Source organism: Leptonychotes weddellii, chromosome 10 (genome assembly GCF_054177405.1).
Source record: "Leptonychotes weddellii isolate Sample4059 chromosome 10, ASM5417740v2, whole genome shotgun sequence".
NCBI lineage: Eukaryota > Metazoa > Chordata > Mammalia > Carnivora > Phocidae > Leptonychotes > Leptonychotes weddellii.
In genome coordinates this window covers 69148207-69168546 of record NC_138378.1, presented here as the reverse complement: position 1 = coordinate 69168546, position 20340 = coordinate 69148207, and the positions used below count along the sequence as shown (strand labels likewise).

The 20340-nt window shown below is 40.5% G+C and overlaps 2 long non-coding RNA genes across 4 annotated transcripts in view; one reads left to right on the top strand and one right to left on the bottom strand.

Moving 5' to 3' along the window:
* Positions 1 to 1729: 1729 nt before the first annotated feature.
* Positions 1730 to 15190, bottom strand: LOC145723707 (uncharacterized). The gene is made up of 3 exons (XR_014148964.1): positions 14808 to 15190; positions 6848 to 6885; positions 1730 to 1796 (listed from the first exon to the last, which is right to left on the bottom strand). It is a non-coding gene; the product is annotated as an uncharacterized LOC145723707 (long non-coding RNA).
* Positions 15191 to 15318: 128 nt separating this feature from the next.
* The window catches only part of LOC115940902 (uncharacterized), a 118429-nt gene continuing 113407 nt past the window's right edge, over positions 15319 to 20340 (top strand). For all 3 annotated transcript variants that reach the window (XR_014148902.1, XR_014148904.1, XR_014148903.1), the window contains exon 1: positions 15319 to 15861. This is a non-coding gene — a long non-coding RNA (uncharacterized LOC115940902). The remainder of the gene's footprint in view (positions 15862 to 20340) is intronic.

Below are 20340 nucleotides of genomic sequence, written 5' to 3'. Positions count from 1 at the left end.
TTCCTTAGATAGGAATCATATTCACTGATTGTCCTGGAATTTCCTTTTTGGACTGCTGGACCCTCCTTAGAGGCCATGCCTGTTGGGTGTATTCATCCCCCAGGTCTCATGCCTCTTACATGCGCTACTGCCAGTGGGATTCTGAAATAGTTCATGGCCATGGTTACATCACTCATGATCAATACAAACTGAAGGGGAATGGACAATACAATGTTAAAAATAGAGACACACAAAGCAAGAATCAGTAAGCGTGCTTTCAGCAAAATACTAAGGATAACACGTTCTAAGCAACCAATACACATATTGATTAGTTTATTAACGAATTGGCATTTTGATTTACAAGTCAGCCCTTATAAGTCAATTCCCTAAGGCTTAATCACCCTACATAAACTTCAAAATAAGGAACTTAAAAGCCTAAGGATCAAGATCCTGAAAAGGGAGTAATAATTCTTAGATTCCAACATAAAGACTCTGCCAAGAAACAATCTTAAATGTCCAAAAATAGGAGAAAGGTTAAAATTATGGTATTAATAACAGCTATTTTGTTGGACACCTACTATGTGCCAGGTATTTTACATATATCACTTTATTTAACTCCTAACAACCCTGAAATTTTGGTATTTTACTAATGACCAAGCCTGAGAAAAGTTAACTGCCTTTAGTCACACTGCTAGTATTTGGGAAACTGGAATTTGAATTCAGGCTTGTTTAAAAGCTCATTCTTCTCTCTATACTTCTCCCTATATTATGCTATTACATCAATATGATAGAATATTGGCCTGCCCTTAAAATAATTAATATGATGACTATCGATATAGAAGAAAATGTATATGAAAAATGAAAATGCAATATAATATAAAAAGATAAAAATTCAATGACCTTAAAATCATTTACAAAAGGGAACTTGGAGAAATTAAAGTAGTTCAATGAGATTATGTTTTGATAATTTTTGAAAGATTTATTTATTTATTTGAGAGAGAGAGAGAGACAAAGAACAAGAATGCATGTAGGGAGGGAGAGAATCTCAAGCAGACTCCCTGCTGACCGCAGAGCCTGATGCGGGCTTGATCTCATGATCCTGAGATCATGACTTGAGCCCAAACAAAGTCATTCGCTCAACCGAGGTGCCTCTTGTTTTGATAAATTTATACCTATGTGTTTCTTTTTTTTTCTAAACAGTTATAAATATTATTTTAAAAATTTTGGTTTACATCTGTTAGTATATATATATATTTTTTAAAGATTTTATTTATTTATTTATTAGAGAGCGAGCGAGAGAGAAACAGCATGAGAGGGGAGAGGGTCAGAGGGAGAAGCAGGCTCCCTGCCGAGCCGGGAGCCCGACGTGGGACTCGATCCCAGGACTCCGGGATCATGACCCGAGCCGAAGGCAGCCACCCAACCAACTGAGCCACCCAGGTGCCCTATATATATATTTTTTTTTAAATAGACTTTATTTTATTTTTTTTTAATATTTTATTTATTTGACAGAGAGAGAGATAACGAGAGCAGGAACACAAGCAGGGGGAGTGGGAGAGGGAGAAGCAGGCTTCCTGCCAAGCAGGGAGCCCGATGTGGGGCTGGATCCCAGGACCCTGGGATCATGACCTGAGCTGAAGGCAGACGCTTAACGACTGAGCCACCCAGGCGCCCTACATCTGTTAGTATATAGAAACAACAGTTGACTTTTGTGTGTTGACCTTGTATCTTGCAAACTGCTAAACTTACTCATTAGTTATAGATTTTCTTTTTGGGGGTAGATTCCTTCGAGTTTTCTTTGTAGACAATCCCGTCATCTGCAAATAGGGAAGATTTTATTTCTTCCTTTCCAATCTGTATGCCTGTTATTTCTTTTTCTTACTTCCCCTGGCTAGGACTTCCAGTATGTTGTTGAACAGGAGTAGTGAGATGGACAGCTTTGACTTGTTCTCTATCGTAGGAAGAAGCACACAGCCTTTCATCATTAAGTATGATGTTACCTGTAGGGGTTTTTTGTGTTTTTTTTTTTAAGATTTTATTAATTTGAGAGACAGAGCATGAGTGGGGGGAGAAGCAGAGGGAGAGGGAGAAGCAGACACCCTGCTGAGCAGGGAGCCCCCTGAGGGGCTCAGTCCCAGGACCCTGAGATTAGGACCTGAACTGAAGTCAGATGCTTAACCCACTGAGCTACCCAGGTGCCCTTAGCTGTAGGTTTTTTGAAGATGCTTTTACCATGTTGAGGAAAGTCCCTTCTATCCCTAGTTTGCTGAGAGTTTTATTTTAATCATGAATTGATGCTTAATATTTCAAATTCTTTTTCTGCATCAATTAATATAGTCACGTGATTTTTCTTCTATAGACTGTCAAACTGATTATTTTAATTTTCTAATATTGAACAAACTTTGCATTCTCAGAATAAACCCCACTTGGTCATGATGTGTTATTCTATTTTTATATTACTGGATTCAATTTTCAAATATTTTGTTGAAGATTTTTCAGGGTTCATGAGGGACATGAACATAGTTTTCTTTTCCTGTAATGTTTTTGGTTTTAGTACCATGGTAATAATACCTGCATCTTCTATGTTCTTGTTGATTTTCTGTTTGCTACTCTATTACCAGAGAGGAGTACTGAGTCCCCAACTATGATATGAACTTGTATATTTCTTTTTCACTTCTGGCAGATTTTGCTTCCGTATTTTGAAATGCTATGGTTAGATGCATAAACAATTAGAATTCTTACACCCTCTCAATGAACTGACTCCTCTATGGCTATGAAATGAACTTCTTTTTTTTTTTAGATTTTATTTATTTATTTGACAGAGACACAGAAAGAGAGGGAAGACAAGCAGGGGGAGTGGGAGAGGGAGAAGCAGGCTTCCTGCGCAGCAGGGAGCCTGATGAGGGGCTCAATCTCAGGACCCTGAGACCATGACCTGAGCTGAAGGCAGATGCCCAACCGACTGAGCCACCCAGGTGCCCCAAAATGACCTTGGTAAAGTATCCCTGCTCATTGTCTTTGCTGTGAGCTCTACTTTGTCTGATATCAATCTAGCTGTTCCAGTTTTCTTTCAATTAGAGTTTTCAAAGCATATCTTTTTTCATTCATTAGCATTTAATCTATAGATCATATTTGAAATGATTTTCTCATTTATAGCAGATGGTTTTGTTGTTTTTTGGTTTTTGTCCATTTTGACAAATCTGTCATATCTCATTGGCTCAAATTTCACTTTAGCCAAGGAAAATACTGGGCACTGATTTGCTTAAGCCTGGCGATTATTGTGACAAGAGGGATAAAATCATCTGATTGGGTAGCAAATTAGAGAATAAATCAATAAGTAGAATTGAGTCTCCCTTATCCCGCAATTACATGACTGCTACACAGCTGGGCAGATCTGCTCACAATGTCCAGGACAAGCTTCAACTAACATAACGCTAGAAACATTTAGTATTTATAAAGCTGAACCCTTAAATGATACCAACTGACCTTGGATCCCAAAAGAAAAACAAAAGTTCTAGAGAGGGAAAATGGTTCTCTCATAGAAAAGTGTTTTAACAGATATTTTTGCAGAGATCATAGCTCAAGATAGGCTGGCACAAAACTAACTCTTGTATTCACACAATAGCAGTTGTATACTGCATTAGTGCTAAAGTAAGGTTAAATGTAATTTTAAGTAATCTCATTGATAACTTCAGTCTTTATGTGTAGATTGAATAGTATTGACTCATCCTTGGTGCTCTTTTTGTGGTGCCCCTCCCATAGGAGGGATCATAGCCCCATCCTGCGGAAATCAGGCAGTCATGTGATTTGCTTTGACCAGTGAAATACGAGTGAAGAGGATATGCATCAACTTATAAGGGGAAGTTTTAAGAGCCAGTGGCTCACTATGTTCTCTTTTTCCTCTGCCATCATGACCATCAGTGTTCCAAAGCAGTATGAGTAAGAAACAAATTTGTAAGTCCCTGAGATCTTGGAGGCATTTGTTACTAATAACTAATAATAATTAGCCTATCTTGACTGATATTTTTTACATATTCTTTACTGCCTCCAAACTTGCCTTTCTAAGTCTCATCTCTCTCCTGCTTCCATTTCTTTGTGCTTAGTTTCTCCCTTTTTATACCTTTATATTTTTCCATTATCCTATCCCTGAGAATTTGTTTTTATTTATTTTATTTATTTATCTTTTTAACTGTCCTTGAGAATTTGAATCAACAAAAAGCAGAGAAACAGTTAATTAGACTGGAGCCTTGAAGGCTTTTAATTTTCCTCTTGTCCTACAAAGTCCAGGTAGGGTTTTTTTGATTTTTTTTTTTTAAGATTTTATTTATTTATTTGCGAGAGAAAGTGAGTGAGTGAGAGAGAGAGAGCACAGGAGCAAGGGCAGAGGGAGAGGGAGAAGCAGACTCCCGGGCTGAGCAGTGTCTTTCGTTACATTAAATATGGTGACTATTGAACCTCACCAAAGAATGGGGGCTGGTAGCCAGGAGAACCAACACTGTGATTGGAACTTTCAGTCCCAGTCCCCTGACCTTCTGGGAGGTGAGAGGGGCTGGAGGTTGATTCAATCATCAGTGGTCAATGATTAATCAATCATGCCTATGTAACGAAACCTCCATAAAAACCCCAAAGGATTGGGTTTGGGGAGCTTCTAGGTTGGGGAACTTCATGTGCCACTGTGCTGGGCTCCAAACTCCACAAGGACAAAAGCTCCTTTGTTTGGGAAATACCGTCTGCCTCTTCATCTCCTTGTTGATTTGTATTCCTTACTATACTTTGCAATAAATGAGTAATCTAATGAGTAAATGGTTTCCTGAGTTCTGTGAGCTGCTTTAGCAAATTAATCAAACCAAAGGAGAGAGTAGTAGGAATCTCCGATTTCTAGCCAGTCCGTCAAAGTACAGGTGACAACCTGGGTTGTGCTTGGCATCTGAAATGGAGGGCAGTCTTGTAAGACAGAGCCCTTAACCTGTGGAATCTGTGCTACTAATGAGTGGGTAGTGATGTAGTTTGGAATGTAGGTGAGGTTTGCTGGGGTGAGGTCTGGAGCCCATGGTCAAGAAAGAATTCCTGAGCTGTCTTTTGTTAAAGCACCATGACAGAACTAGTGGGCAGAAAGAAGGGCACTGAGGTTGTAAGGAGTGACTGATTATATAGTATGGGGGTGGGGAAGGTAAGGAAAAAGGGAGGTGTCCAAAAGGACTTTCATATGCTAAAGAAGACCCTCAAGATACTGGAGGCCTTGCTATTATCAAGCTAAGGTTGTTCTTCCCTCTAGCAAAGCATAGTTGGAAGTTTCTTGGAGGAATGTCACACACATCTCACCCAGGAGTTGGGGTGGGGGTGGGGGGGGAAAGGTTGCAGGGTGTCAGCATGTGCTTTGTCTTCAGCTAGCCTTCTGCTCCCTCATCAGATAGTGTCAGAATTGAGTTAAATTGTAGGACACCCAGCTGGTGTGGAAGAGTTGTTGGTGGCATGGAAAACCCCCCACAAGTTGAAATTGGGAGAACCATTATTCCTAGTCGCCCCCTTAAAATTATTAAATTCATGGGTAGAGCACAGGAATAATTTTTTTTTAATTAATAGACTTAATTTTTTAGAACAGTTTTAGGATTACAGAAAAATTGAGCAGATAGTACAGATCCCATATTTTATCCTTAGATCTATACAATCTTCCTCACTATTAGCTCTTTACATTAGTATGTAATATATTAATTAGTGCAATTAATGAGCCAATACTGATACATTACTAATAACTAAAGTCCATGGTTTATTCAGATTTGCTTAGTTTTTACCTAATGTCCTTTTTATGTTCCAGAATCCCATCCTGGATGCCATGTTACATTTAGATGGTATGTCAGCTTTTTTTTTTTAAGATTGATTGATTGATTGATTGATTGATTTGAGAGAGAGAGTGTGCGCAAGCAGGGGGAAGAGCAGACTCCCCGCTGAGCAGGGAGCCTGATGCAGGGCCCGATCCCAGGACCCAGCTCATGATCTGAGCTGAAGGCAGATGCTTAACTGAGCCACCCAGGCACCCCACATTTAGATGGTATGTCATCTTAAGCTCCTCTTAATTGTGACACTTTCTCAGACTTTCCTTGTTTTTGATGACCTTGACAATGTTGAGAAGTACTCATCAGGTATATTGTGTCATTCTGTTCTACTGGAATTTGTCTTAAATTTTCTCATGATTAGACTAAGGTTATGATTTTTGGGTAGGAAGTTCACAAGGCATTTTTAACAGGGACTCAGGTGATTTTTATGATTTTTGATTTTATGATTTTTACGGTAGTTAGAGGCCCTGCTATTCATTTGTGTATTATCTAGTAGTTGTGACTTTAAATGCAGCTTTGTGTATTATACTGCTATACTGATATTTTCAAGGACAGAAACCATGTCTTACTCACCTTTGAATTATTAGGGTTCAGCATAGGACTTATCATATCCCATAGTACCTAATACAAGTATTATAATATACTTGTATATTACTTGTTATTATAATTATGTAAGACCATTCATATTAGAAAAGGTAACTAAATATAAGGAAATAAATAATTGTTCTTCTGAAAACAAAAATGAACATGAATAACCAAAAATAATGGGTATGGACTGAATGTTTGTGTCCCCCAAATGAATATGTTGAACCCCAACCACCAACAGCACTCTGTTAAAAGATAGGGCTTTTATGGAGGTAATTAAGGTTAAATAATGTCATAAGGGTGGGGCCATGATCCAATAGGATTAGTGTCCTTATAAGAAGAACAAGAGACATCAGAGAACTCATTCTCTTTCTTCCCATACCATGTGAGGACACAGCAAAAAGGTGGCCATCTGTACACCAGGAAAAAAATTCTCACCAGAATCTTACCGTGCTGGCTCCCTGATCTAGGACTTCCAGCTTCCAGACTGTGGGAAAATAAATTTTTGTCAAGCCATCCAGTTGGTAGTATTGTATTATGGCAACCTGAGCAAACTAAAACAGATTTGGTACCAAGAAGTGGGATGTTGCTATTTTAACAAAAACCTAAAAGTGTGGAAGTGGCTTTGAAACTGGATTATGGGTAGAGGACAGAAGAGTTTTGAGGTGCATTTTATAAAAAGCCTAGATTGTCATGAAGGGACTTTTGGTAGAAATATGTATATTAAAGGTGATTATGGTGAGAGCTTAGAAAAAAAGAGCTAGAGGGGTGCCTGGGTGGCTCAGTCAGTTAAACATCTACCATCAGCTCAGGTCATGATCCCAGAGTCCTGAGATCCAGCCCCATATCGGGCTCCCTGCTCAGCGGGGAGTCTGCTTCTCCCTCTGCCTCAGCCCCCCACCCCTCTCATGCTCTCTCTCACTCTCACTCTGTCTCTCTTTCAAATAAATAAATAAATAAATAAATAATAAAATCTTTTAAAAAAGAAAAAAAAAGCTAGGGAGAAGGCCTCAGTCTTCTTAGAGAATATATGAATAGTCATAAACAGAATGTAGTAGAAATATGAATGCTAAAGGCCATTCTGGTGAGGTCTCAGATAGAAATGAGGAACAGTTATTGGGAAATGAAGAAAAGGTGATTTCTGTTGTAAAGCAGCGAAGAACTTGGCTGAATTGGTTCTACTGTTTTGTGGAAGAAACAACTTGTGAACAATGAAATTGAATATTTGGCTGAGGAGATTTTTTTTTTATTTATTTTTTTTAAGATTTTATTTATTTTAGAGAGAGAGAGAGAGGGAGCACGAGGGGGGGGGAGGGGCAGAGGGAGAGAGAGAAGCAGACTCCCTGCCAAGCAGGGAGCCCAACATGGGCCTCAATCCCAGGACCCTGACAGAGCCAAAGGCAGACACTTAACCAACTGAGCTACCCAGGTGCCCAGGCTGAGGAGGTTTCCAAGCAAAATGTTAAAGGCGTAGCCTGGGTCTTCCTGACTACCACTAGTAAAGTGTGAGAAGGGAGAGATGAATTGAAGAAATTGTTAAAACCAAAAAAAAAACAGAACTTAAAGCTTTGGAAAATTCTAAGCCTATCCATGATGCAAAATAGGAGAAAGCTTGTTCTGAGGACAACACTAAAGGTGTGGCTGAACAACCATTTGGTAAAGATATTAGTATGGGTGTGAACCCTGAATTTAATCATCAGCAAAACAGACAGGCAGGAATAGAGATGGGATTATACCAGCAGGGACACTGCCAGTTGGCACTAATAGGGACAGAAAAAAAGAGGAAATGAAGGAAGGCTGCTGGACTTTTTGTATTGTACAAAACTTGATGATAGAGCTCTTCTGCTGGAACATGGTTTATTCTTTAAGAAAAAGGAAGAATGACCTTGAAGGTAGTTCAGAGATCATTGGGACTTCCATAGCCACCACAGGCCCAGAGTGCAAGTTTGTTTTCTACTTGGTTTCAGAGGTTGGGGTCCTTGTAGAGTAGCAGAGCATTGGACCAAAAAGGATTATTCTCAAGCCTTAAGATCTAATGGAATTATATAAGTCCTGGGAATGTAATATACAGCATGGTGACTATAATTAATACCATATTTTATATTGGATAGATACTAAGTGAGTAGATCTTAAAAGTTCTCATCACAAGGAAACAAAATTATAATTATGTGTGGTGATGGATGTTAACTAAACTTATTGTGGTAATTATTTTGCAACATATACATATATCAAATCATGTCATACACCTAAAACTAATACAATTTATATGTCAATTATATCTCAATTGAAAAAAATCTCTTTTGGGTGCCTGGGTGGCTCAGATGGTTGAGCGTCTGCCTTGGGCTCAGGTCATGGTCCCAGGGTCCTGGGATCGAGTCCCCCATCGGGCTCCCTGCTCAGCGGGGAGCCTGTTCCTCCCTCTGACTCTCTCTCTGTCTCTTATGAATAAATAAATAAAATCTTTAAAGAAGAAAAGAAGAAAAAAGGAAAAAAAAAGAAAAAATATCTTTTAATTAAAAATAAGATCTAATGGGATTTACCTTGCTAGGTTTAGACTTGCTTGGGACTCACACCCTGCCCCCCCTTCTTTCCTCTTTCTCCTTTTTGGAATGGGAATGTCTATCTGGCCCATTATTGTACTTTGGAAGCACATAACTGGTTTCACAGATTCATAGCTGGAGAGGAATTCTGCCTCAGGATGAATCATACCTCTTGAGTCTTACCAATATCTGATTTAGATGATAATTAAATGAGACTTTGGACTTTAGATTTTAGAGTTGATGCTGGAACAAGTTAAGACTTTTGGGGTTACTGGAATAGACTGAATGTATTATGCATGCAAGAAGGACATGAATTTGGGGGGCCCAGTGGCAGACTAATGTAGTAACTGTCAACTTGGTATAGGGCAAGAGAATATTAAAAGATGAGAGAAAAAATGTAGAAATCTAGAATTCTGCACTCAGATTGCTCTATAAGTTCTTAACCCACGTGGAAGAAATTCAAATTTGCAACAACAGACAGTGCATTATGGGTATTGTTCATGGAAGTATACTGATGAACTCCAATCAGAACCCAAATTCAAAAAGTCTTGGCCCTACATCAAAGCACTGATAAATATTCATATACTTTAAGTTAAAATAAAATGTTTAAGTATACATGTATCAATTAGGAGTTACATTTGACTGTTAGTATCCACAATCCACATTTATTTTGTAATAAGTAAGTCACACAAGGGCTTATTTTCTCACTGAAAAGAAGGCCGGAGATAGGCAGTGAAGTGATCAACAATCATACTCCTTCTATACCATCCCTGGTGGCATATAAGCTGGCACTTAGAGCTCTAGCCATCATAAATGAATTCCAGACAGGAAGCAAGAGAAAAGGGAGAACAAGAAAGGTCTCTCCCAGAAATCAAACTCAACAGAGTCCATTTATATCTCATTGACCAGCTCTAACTGCAAAGGTGGCTGAGAAGTGTCTTTTGTTTATACACTGCCTATGCAGAATGAAATCTCAGTTTTACTGGTAAGGATGAAGGGGAGAATGAACTTCTTTTTTAAAATTCAAGTATAAGTAACATACAGTGTTACATTAGTTTCAGGTGTAAAGAATGAAAATTATTTGGGCAACTAACAGACCCTGCCAGTGTAGATAATTTTGTAATGATTCTTTGTTTTAGTGACTTGAAATTAATTGACCAATTAACTGGTCCTAATGGCACTGGATAGAAGAGCATCTACTCTACAGCCTATTCAAGTGGGATATGTGGGATGCTCTGATGGGATGGGGGGGGACACCAAATGTGGGGTGCCCTGATTGGGTGGAAGCCAGAGATGCAGGGGCAGTGAAAGAATTCACCCAAGGCAGAACAAAGGAGATAGAAGTTTATTGAATACACCAGAAGGGAGCAATGGGCAGGACAGCAGAGCAGAGACTGTCTGCAACAAGGTGGTGGTGAGGGGCTGCAGTTATAAGGCAGAGTGAGAGTATGGGAACATAAAGAATTTTCCCTTTTTAGGTAATCTTAGGAACTGTGCCTGTTTGTATTTGGTCAGGGCCTATGGTTATTTTGAGGTGGGTCGCTTAATGAGCCTGTTTGCATTCAGCTTGGTGGTCACTGTGAGCCCTTTTACCTTACTCAGGTTTCCATTACTCAAGCTTGTTGCCTAAAAGCCACCTCTACAGGATACTGCAAAGCTGATTTGGAGTACTTTTTTACCCATGTGGCATCCAAAAGGAATAGATTCAGTAAAAGTCTGAAAATATGAGACTTGAAGGTTGGTTAGAGTTTAGCACTAGAGATGCAGATTTAAGTGAGTCCTAACCCGTGTTACAGATAGCCTGTTGGATGAACTCATAGAAAGGTAGAAAGAAGCAAGCCTAGGACATCAGCTTAAGCAATCACAGTTAAACAGAATAAGAGGGCGCCTGGGTGGCTCAGTTGGTTAAGCGACTGCCTTCGGCTCAGGTCATGATCCCAGGGTCCTGGGATCGAGTCCCACATCGGGCTCCCGGCTCAGTGGGGAGCCTGCTTCTCCCTCTGACCCTCTCCTCTCTCATGCTGTTTCTCTCTCGCTTGCTCTCTAATAAATAAATAAATAGAATCTTTAAAAAAAAATTATAAACAGAATAAGAGTGAAGAAAATAAAGAAAAATCAGGATAGAAAGTTATATCATGAAGATGAAGAAAAAAGGGGGTGACCAGCATCAAATGAGGTAAAAAGGTAAATGCGGATTCAGAGAGCAAGCAGTGGAAAGGGGTTGGGGTGGGTCTCAAACTCAGTATATAGACTTTCTCATTTAATCTTTTTTTTGCTTGACCTGGTGTGCCTAAATCTCCTCTGGTTCAAACTCTACCAATTCTAGGGGTAAGCTACTCACTTGGTTATTTGTCCTAAGGATGGTGACCTAGATCTAGAAGTCTAACTACTCTGTACAGATTTTCAATCAATCCTCTGGTCTTTCCTTCCACACCCTCCCATTGATGTGACATCTGCAATTTAGGAGTCTGTAGTATAATAAGGCATGTTTTTGGGTCTTTGTCTCCTGTTCCTAGCAAAGAGCTCCTAAAACCTTTGGAATTTCCTGAATGATAGGAGTATCTTTTGTTATTCAGGAGGCCCCCCTTTTTTTGGGGGGGTGCAGAGGGAGAGAATCTTTTTTTTTTTTTAATTTTTTTAAAGATTTTATTTATTTGACAGAGAGAGAGAGGACAAGCAGGGGGAGCAGCAGACTCTCCACTGAGGAGGGAGCCTGGTGTAGCATTCGATCCCAGGTTCCCAGGATCATGACCTGAGCTGAAGGCAGACACTTAACGACTGAGCCACCCAGGTGCCCCTGGGAGAGAGAGAATCTTAAGCAAGCTCCATGCCCAGCCCACCTTGGGGGCTCAATCTCATGACCCTGAGATCATGACCTGAGCCGAAATCAAGAGTCAGACACTTAACCGACTTAGCCACCCAGGTGCCCCCAAGAGGCTCCTTTTTTGAGTACACTTGAGTTTATGCTAATAAATAATTTGGGGGAGGGCCCCTCGATAGCCTCAGAATGGTGCTGGTCACCAGAAAGACCAAGTGACTAGAGGGTTAGGACTTTCAGCCCCACCCACAGACCTCCAGGAAAGGGAGAGGGGGATTAGAGATTAAGCTCTATAAAAACTCTTAAGGACTACATAAAAAACTAATGTCTGGTGATTAACATAACAATAAAAAACTTTAAAAAAACTCTTAAGGAAATTTGGTGAGTTTCTGGGTTGGTGAACATCATGGAGGTGCTGGGAGGGTGGTGCATAGAGGGCATGGAAATCCTGTGCCCCTTCCCCCTTTCTTTGCCTATTCATCTTTCCATGTGGCTGTTGTGTTATCCTTTATAACAAATCAATAAACGTAAGTAAATATTTCCCTAAGTTCTGTGAGTTGTTCTAGCAAATTACTGAACTAGAGAAGGGAGTCATGGGAACTCCAATTTATGGCTATTTGGTCAGAAGTACAAGTAACAATCTGGACTTGCAATTGGCATCTGAGGCAGAGGTAGTCTTGAGGGCTGAGTCAGGGTTCTCCAGAGAAACAGAATCAATAGGAAAGACAGTTGATAGATAGGTAGATGATAGATAGATGAGATTTACTGTAGGAATTGGCTCAGATGGTTATGGAGGGCAAGAAGTCCTACGCCTGCTGTCTGCAAGCTTTAGAAATAGGAAAGCTGGTGATAAAATTCCATTTGAGTCTGAATGATGCAGACAGGCCTGGTCCGAGGACCTAGAGAGGGGGTCCCACAGGCCTAGCCAAGAGGGTCCTTGGCTTCTTGCAGGATGGAAATCAAATGAGCCAGCAGAAGTGAAAACAGAGTTTATTGAAGATATGTATGTAGAGACAGAGAGATATAGACAAGAGTATCCTGGAGACTCAGAAAGGTAAAAGCATGAGTCTTGTCTTTGCTTGGGGCCTGGGGTTTTTATTGCCAATTGTGGTCTGATGCACAGTCTTTAACCTCTGGGATCTGATGCTGTCTCCAGGTAGGTAGTGTCATAATTGAGTTAAATTTGTAGGACACCCAGTCAGTGTCCACTGGAAATTGGAGAATTGATGTGGGATAATCCCCCCACATCTGGTGTCAAAAGTATTGAGAGTAGAGTGAGGAAAACAGAATTTTCCTTTACGGAGACTTCCTGGAGTTCTGAATTATGAATTACTGTACTTCTAATTGCCATTCCCCTCTGCATTCAGCTTTCTTAGTTCTTTTTGTTTGTTTGTTTGTTTCTAACAATTTCTTTATCCTCTTTCTTTCTTCCACTAAGAATACTCCAACTCTCTCATTCCCTTTCCCACTTTCTTAGTCCTTGTGGGTTTTTATATTTTCTCATTTCAGTGGGGTTTCATAGGGAAACAAGACAAATATGTTTGATCTCTCATGTTAAAAGTCACTCTGTAGAATATGTTTTAAAAATTATGAATTCTTTTAAAATCAATTATGTGGTTATAAAATACTTAAGTGATATCTTTTCTTTTCAATACAGTAGGTCTCCCTTACCCACAGTTTCACTTTCTGAGATTTCAGTTACCAAGGCAATCCTTAGATCAATCCTAAGGCAGATGATCCTTCTCCTGATGTATAGTCAGGTCAATAGTCTAATTTAGCCTAATGCCACATCACAATACAAACATCATTCACTTCACTTCATGTCATCCCATAGGCATTTTACCATCTCACATCCTCAGAAAAAGGGTGAGTACCAGAATAAGGTATTTTGAGAGAGACCAACATTCATGTAACTTTTATTACAGTATATTCTTGTAATTGTTCTATCTTATTACTTATTAATCTCTTGCTGTGCCTAATTTATAAATTAAACTTTATCATAGCTATGTATGCATAGGAAAAAAACAGTATATATAGGGCTTGGTACCATTGCCAGTTTCAGGCATTTAGTGGGGGTCTTGAACGTGTGCCCTGCAGATAAAGGGGCAGTACTGAATCTTTGTTTTTTTTCTGATTAGAAATGTTTGCTCATTGGGGCGCCTGGGTGGCTCAGTGGGTTAAGCGTCTGCCTTGGGCTCAGGTCACGATCCTGGGGTCCTGGGATTGCGCCCCACATCAGGCTCCCCTGGCTCAGCCTTTTCAGAATTTTGATGGCCTTTTTCATTTTTCTCCCTCTTCCCCTCCCCCCTGCTCATGCTTTCGCTCTCTCTCCCTCTCTCTCAAATGAATAAATTAAAAAAAAGTAATTATATTCAAACTTTTGCCATTTTTGAAATAAAATTTTCATTTCATTTAATAATCCAAGAATAAAAAAATATTCCAAGAATAGTAAAAGGCTCTCTGATAGCTACAGATTAAAAGAATTTTAAAATTGTAATAGTCAAAGAATCAATAGAATCTAGCATACAGTTTCCATCACCTTAATTATATAATTTGTGTTTAAGACAGGTACTTAAGCCTTAAGAGTTTCATAGATGAGCAAACTCTTAATTTTCCCTTTTAACATCATTCTAGAAATCTTTGATCTGCAAGCCTTGCCCGGTTTTCAGGCCTCCAGCTGAGGTGTTATTTCCCCAAAACTTTGTGTGGTTCCTGTCCAGAGCAAACGGAGCAGGGAGGAAAGGGAGAAGCAGGATCCCCCCTGAGCAGGGAGCCCCATGAGGGGTTGGATCCCAGGACCCCGAGATCATGACCTGAGCCGTAGACAGACACTTAACTAACTGAGCCACTCAGGGTAACAAATCAGGGACCTATTTTCTACACGGTAATTCACAAAGATTGCCTTAAAAGAGTTCATGTCAACCTTTCCACCTAAATGTCCTATTGATACCTCAAACCCAAAGATAATTTATTTTGAATGATAATCATTCAAAAATTGGTTATCAACTTTCAACCCAAACATAAGCTTAGTCAGTTCTATCTGGTTCCTACCCAGGTACTGGGGCGTGGGCCTGTTCATCTGTCGGGCCTCTCCACCTAACCGTCTCTCTTAGCCGTTTCGCTGTCCAAGAGAGCTCCTCGAAGGATTATTCGGTGCTGTCGGTCCCTCCCCTCCCTCCTTCCCTGCCCTTGGCTACCCAGGCAGCGGCCGGTAGCTGACCCGACCCTTCAGCCTGGGCCTCGCCTTGCCTTCCTCCTCCTCAGCAGTCCCACGCCTGCAGTGGCCTCGAGGGGAACCTCGCTTGACTCCTGCAGCCCACTCACCACGGGTGCGAGAAAGACTAAGCCTCGTCCAACTCAAGGACAAGCGTGAACCACTCCCCTCCCTCCGCCCAGTTCCCAGACAGGAGACCCCACAAGGGCGTGAGGGAAACGGGTCGGCGCGCGCCTACGGCTTTGCGCACGCGCGCGCTCCCGCCCGCCCAGCCGGCGCGCGCCGGGCCTGAGGAGCCGGGCCAATCAGAGCGTGCCTCGCCTCTACGCCCCCAGCTCCGCGCGCGTCCGTCTCCTTTAAGGGCGGCTTTCGAATACAATAGCCTGCTAGCCTACATTCCCTTTCCTGTATACTCTTCAGTCGTCGCCCATAGAAACGCCCTCGAAGACCCTCCCGAGGGAGGGAAAGCGCGTGGTGGGGGAAAGGTAGGAAGTGAGGAAGGCTTTTTCGCTTTCAAGAAAACCCCTTTCACCCCCCGCTCGCCTCTCGGGTTAGAAACGTCCGTACACCGGCTTAAGTCAATAGCAAATGTTGTGTTAAAGGAAAGCGGTATTAGTTTTTCTTTCAAATAATAAGTTCTCGTGAAGTAATGCGCCTCCGTGCGTTACCCAGAATTCCCGAGGTCCCGCGTGGCGTGTTTCCGGTCTGCGTGCTGCCCGGGAGCAGCAAGGCGAGGCTCCAGCGTTCGCGAGCCTTTTCACCGTGCCCCGCTGCTGTGGGTCCTCGCCCAGTGCCCGCTTTCCCCCACAAAGTATTTTATGTATTTTTGTATTTTATGACTGTAAGAAGAAAACTGCTTTCAAAAAGTGCCTGCTCCCAGCAAAACTGATAGTAAGTACATAAATGTTTATAAAAGAAAGTTGAACTCACCACTCACCCACAACCTCACCACCCAGAAATAACAGTATTAACACCCTTCTATATAAACTTGGGAAACTTCACATATACACATAAAGTGTTGTTTTTTGTTTTTGTTTTTGTTTTTAAGGCAATAGTGTCTTATAGCTTTCCAGGTAAATTTAAATAATCATTTTTAATGACTGTATGGATATAAGGCCATTTAATGGTTGTATGGATATAATTTGTTCAACCAGTCCCTAAATTGTTGGACTTTTAGGGTATTTACAGTTTTTCACGTGTACAAACAATACTAGATGTCATCAAAAAGAATGAAATCTTGCCATTTGCAATGATGTGGATGGAGTTAGAGTGTATTATGCTAAGTAAGTCAATCAGAGAAAGGTAAATACCATATGATTTCACTCATGTGGAATTTAAGAAACAAAACAGATGAACATAGAAGGGAGGGAAAGGAGAGGGAGGCAAACCATAAGAGACTCTTACCTATAGAGAACAAACTGAGGGCTGCCGGAGGGAAGTGGGTGGAGGATGGGCAAAATGGGTGATGGGTATTAAGGAGGGCACCTGTGATGAGCACTGGGTGTTAAAGACTATTTATTTATTTTGAGAGAGAGAGAGTGTGTGTGTATGCAAGCAGGATAGGAGCAGAGGGAGAGGGAGAGAGAAAATCCCAAGCAGGCTCTGTGCTCACTGAGCACGGAATACCATGCGGGGCTTGATCTCACTACCCTGGGATCATGACCTGAGGGGAAATCAAGAGTCTGCTGCTTAACTGACTGAGCCACCCAGGTGTCCCTGTACTGGGTGTTATATGTAAGTGATGAATCACTAAATTCTACTTCTGAAGCCAGTATTACCCTACATGTTAACTAACTAGAATTTAAATAAAAACTTAAAAAATAATCATACTCATTAAAAAAACACTATGTGATTATTCTTGTACATAAACTTGTACATATTCCTGATTATTTCCTTTTTTTAATTTTTTTTTTTTTTTTGACAGATTGTGACAGCTAGAGGGGGAACACAAGCAGGGGGAGTGGGAGAGGGAGAAGCAGGCTTCCTGCTGAGCAAGGAGCCGGATGCGGCGCTCGATCCCAGAACCCTGGGATCCTGACCTGAGCGGAAGGCAGGTGCTTAACGACTGAGCCACCCAGGTGCCCCTGATTATTTCCTTATAATAATTTCGTGGAAATATAATTACTGGATCAAAGGAATGCACTCCTATAAGATGCTAGATGATGTTACCAGACTCTCCCCTTGGAATGTATTTATTACTTTTCCACCTGTGTCTTATCTTGTTGCTAATCTTGAGTACTGTCAGGCTTTGAGATCTTTATCACCTTTTGAACATTTTTATCATCTTTGTCATCTTGTTTTAATTTGCATTTTGTTGACTAAGTATAAAACAACATCATTCATATATTTATTGGCTCTATTTTGTGCATTGCCAGTAAATTACTCCTGTTTTAAAATTGAAGTATTTACATTTAAATATTACAAGTGTTTTTGTATATCAGGAATATTAACCTTTGTCTGAAATATAATTACAAATATTATTACCATATTTTTAAAGATTTTATTTATTTCACACAGAGAGCTTCAGAGAGCACAAGCAGTGGGGGGGAGGGGTAGTGGGAGAATCAGGCTCCCCACTGAACTAGGAGCCCAATGTGGGGCACAATCCCAGGACCCTGGGATCATGACCTGAGCCGAAGGCAGACGTTTAACCCACTGAGCCACCCAGGCACCCCATTATTACCATTTTTTAATTCATTTTTTAATATGGCCTGTGGTGGTCATTTGCTGAAGGAAAAAAAAAGTCTTACAAAAAGAAAGAACATGATGCCAGATGGACTAACATAGCAAAGAATACAATTCATCTCTAAGTTATTTGTATATTCAAAGTTTATTTATTTTTAAAGATTTTATTTATTATTTATTTGACAGAGAGCACAAGCAGGGGGAGAGGGAGAAGCAGACTCCCCGCTGAGCAGAAAGCCGGATGTGGGGCTCGCTCCCAGGACCCTGGGATCATGACCTGAGCTGAAGGCAGATGCTTAACCAACTGAGCCACCCAGGCACCCCGAAAAATTTAAATGCAAAAAAAATATAGATCTCAAGAAAATGATACTAAAATTCACTTGAGAAAGTACAGTTGACCCTTGAACAACACAGATTTGAACTGCTTCCATCCACTTATATGTGGATTTTTTGGGGATACAATACAGTACTGTAAATGTATTTTCTCTTCCTTATGATTTTCTTAATATTTTTCTCTGGCTTTATTGTAAGAATACAGTATATAATACATATAACATGCAAAATATGTCTTAACAGTTTATGTTGTCAGTAAGGGCAGTCAGTTTATTATTAATAAAGTTTTTTGGGGTGCCTGGGTGGCTCAGTTGGTTAGGCATCCAACTCTTGACCTCAGCTCAGGTCTTGATCTCAGGGTCGTGAATTCAGGCCCTGTGTTGGGCTCCACATTGGGCATGGAGCCTACTTAAAAAATAATAATAGGGGCGCCTGGGTGGCTCAGTCATTAAGCGTCTGCCTTTGGCTCAGGTCATGATCCCAGGGTCCTGGATCAAGCCCAGCATTGGGCTTCCTGCTTGGGGGGAAGCCTGCTTCTCCCTCTCCCACTCCCCCTGCTTGTGTTCCTGCTCTTGCTATCTCTCTCTGTCAAATAAATAAATAAAATCTTTTAAAAATAATAATAATAAAGTTTTTGGGAAGTCAAGAGTTACATGTGGATTTTCTACCTGGGAAGGGTTGGTGCCCCTAACTCCTATATTGTTAGGGGACAACTGTAAATGGTCATAACTTTCTTTTTTTTTTAAAGCTTTTATTTATTTATTTGTCAGAGAGAGAGGAGAGAGAGAGAGAGCACAAGCTGAGGGAGTGGCAGGCAGAGGGAGAAGCAAGCTCCCCGCTGAGCAAGGAGCCTGATGCAGGACCCAATCCTGGGACCCTGGGATCATGACCTGAGCCAAAGGCAGACGCTTAACTAGATGAGCCACCCAGGCATCCCTGGTCATAACTTTCAAAGAAAGTTATTTAAAAGAGGGAGAGGGAAGTGGAGTGGAGGAGAATGGACTCTCCTGACATGATTTGTAGGCTAAATATAAAGTTAACTAGGAGTACAAGAAAAAATATGTGGTAAGGTTATATAAAGTGTATACCATAAAATTATGCACAATTTTGTACTATGTAAAAACTCCGTTTATGGAGAATTAATCAGAATCAGAACCCATAAGGAAGTAAAATAAGTAGAAGTTTAAGGTGATGGGATTTTTTTTTTTTTTAAAGATTTTATTTATTTATTTAACAGAGAGAGAGCACAAGTGGGGAGGAGGGTCAGAGGGAGAGGGAGAAGCAGACTCCCCCCTGAGCAGGGAGCCCGACTCAGGGCTCAATCCCAGGACCCTGAGATCATGACCTGAGCTGAAGGCAGACGCTTAACCGACTGAGCCACCCAGGCACCCCAAGGAGATGGGATTTTTGTTGGAAAGTTTCTCATTTTTATGTAGGCATATCTGTTAGTCTTTTCCTTTGTTTCTAGCTTTGATGTCATATTTATCTGTGTATTCTTCTAGCATTTTTGTTATCTTTTAAGAAATTTTTCCATTTTGAGGGCACCTGGGTGGCTCAGTCGTTAAGCGTCTGCCTTCAGCTCAGGTCATGATCCCAGGGTCCTGAGATTGAGCCCCGCATTGGGCTCCCTGCTCAGCAGGAAGCCTGCTTCTCCCTCTCCCACTCCCCCTGCTTGTGTTCCCTCTCTCGCTGTGTCTCTCTCTGTCAAATAAATAAATAAAATCTTAGGGAAAAAAAGAAATTTTTCCATTTTTAATCCATCTAAAATTTATTTATGAGGAGAAAGGGAAGAATCTAGGTTGATTTTTTTTTTCCTCAAAGACTTGCTGGTTGCCTACACACCATTTATTGAATACTCAATCTTCCCTATAGATTTAAAATCTGTACAGCACCAAGTTTCCATATGTACTTTATTTTCTGTAACATTGATTTATTTGTTACTGGACAGCAATATTATTATTTTAATATATTTTAAAATTGTTTTTAAATTTCTGGTAGGGTAAATCCCTGCTTTTTCAGAGTATTCTTTAAGAATTGTCTTTTTAAAATCTATTTGATATATATAAAACTTAAAAAATATAACATGAAGCAAACTGCCAACCTAAGAACTACAATGTTACCAAAAACTTGCATCAGTCTATGTTGTCTCCCCATTCTACTGTGTCATCCTTGCCATAGATATATTGTTTCATTGTTTCTTTCATAGTAACTTTAAACTTTGTCAAATTAAGAGTTTTGATTTTGATTGGAATTGCATTAATTTTTTGGATTAATTTAGGGAAAATGGGCATATTTATAAAAATAATTCTGTAGTTTTTACTTAGTGCTCTTTTTGTGTTATTTAATCTACAC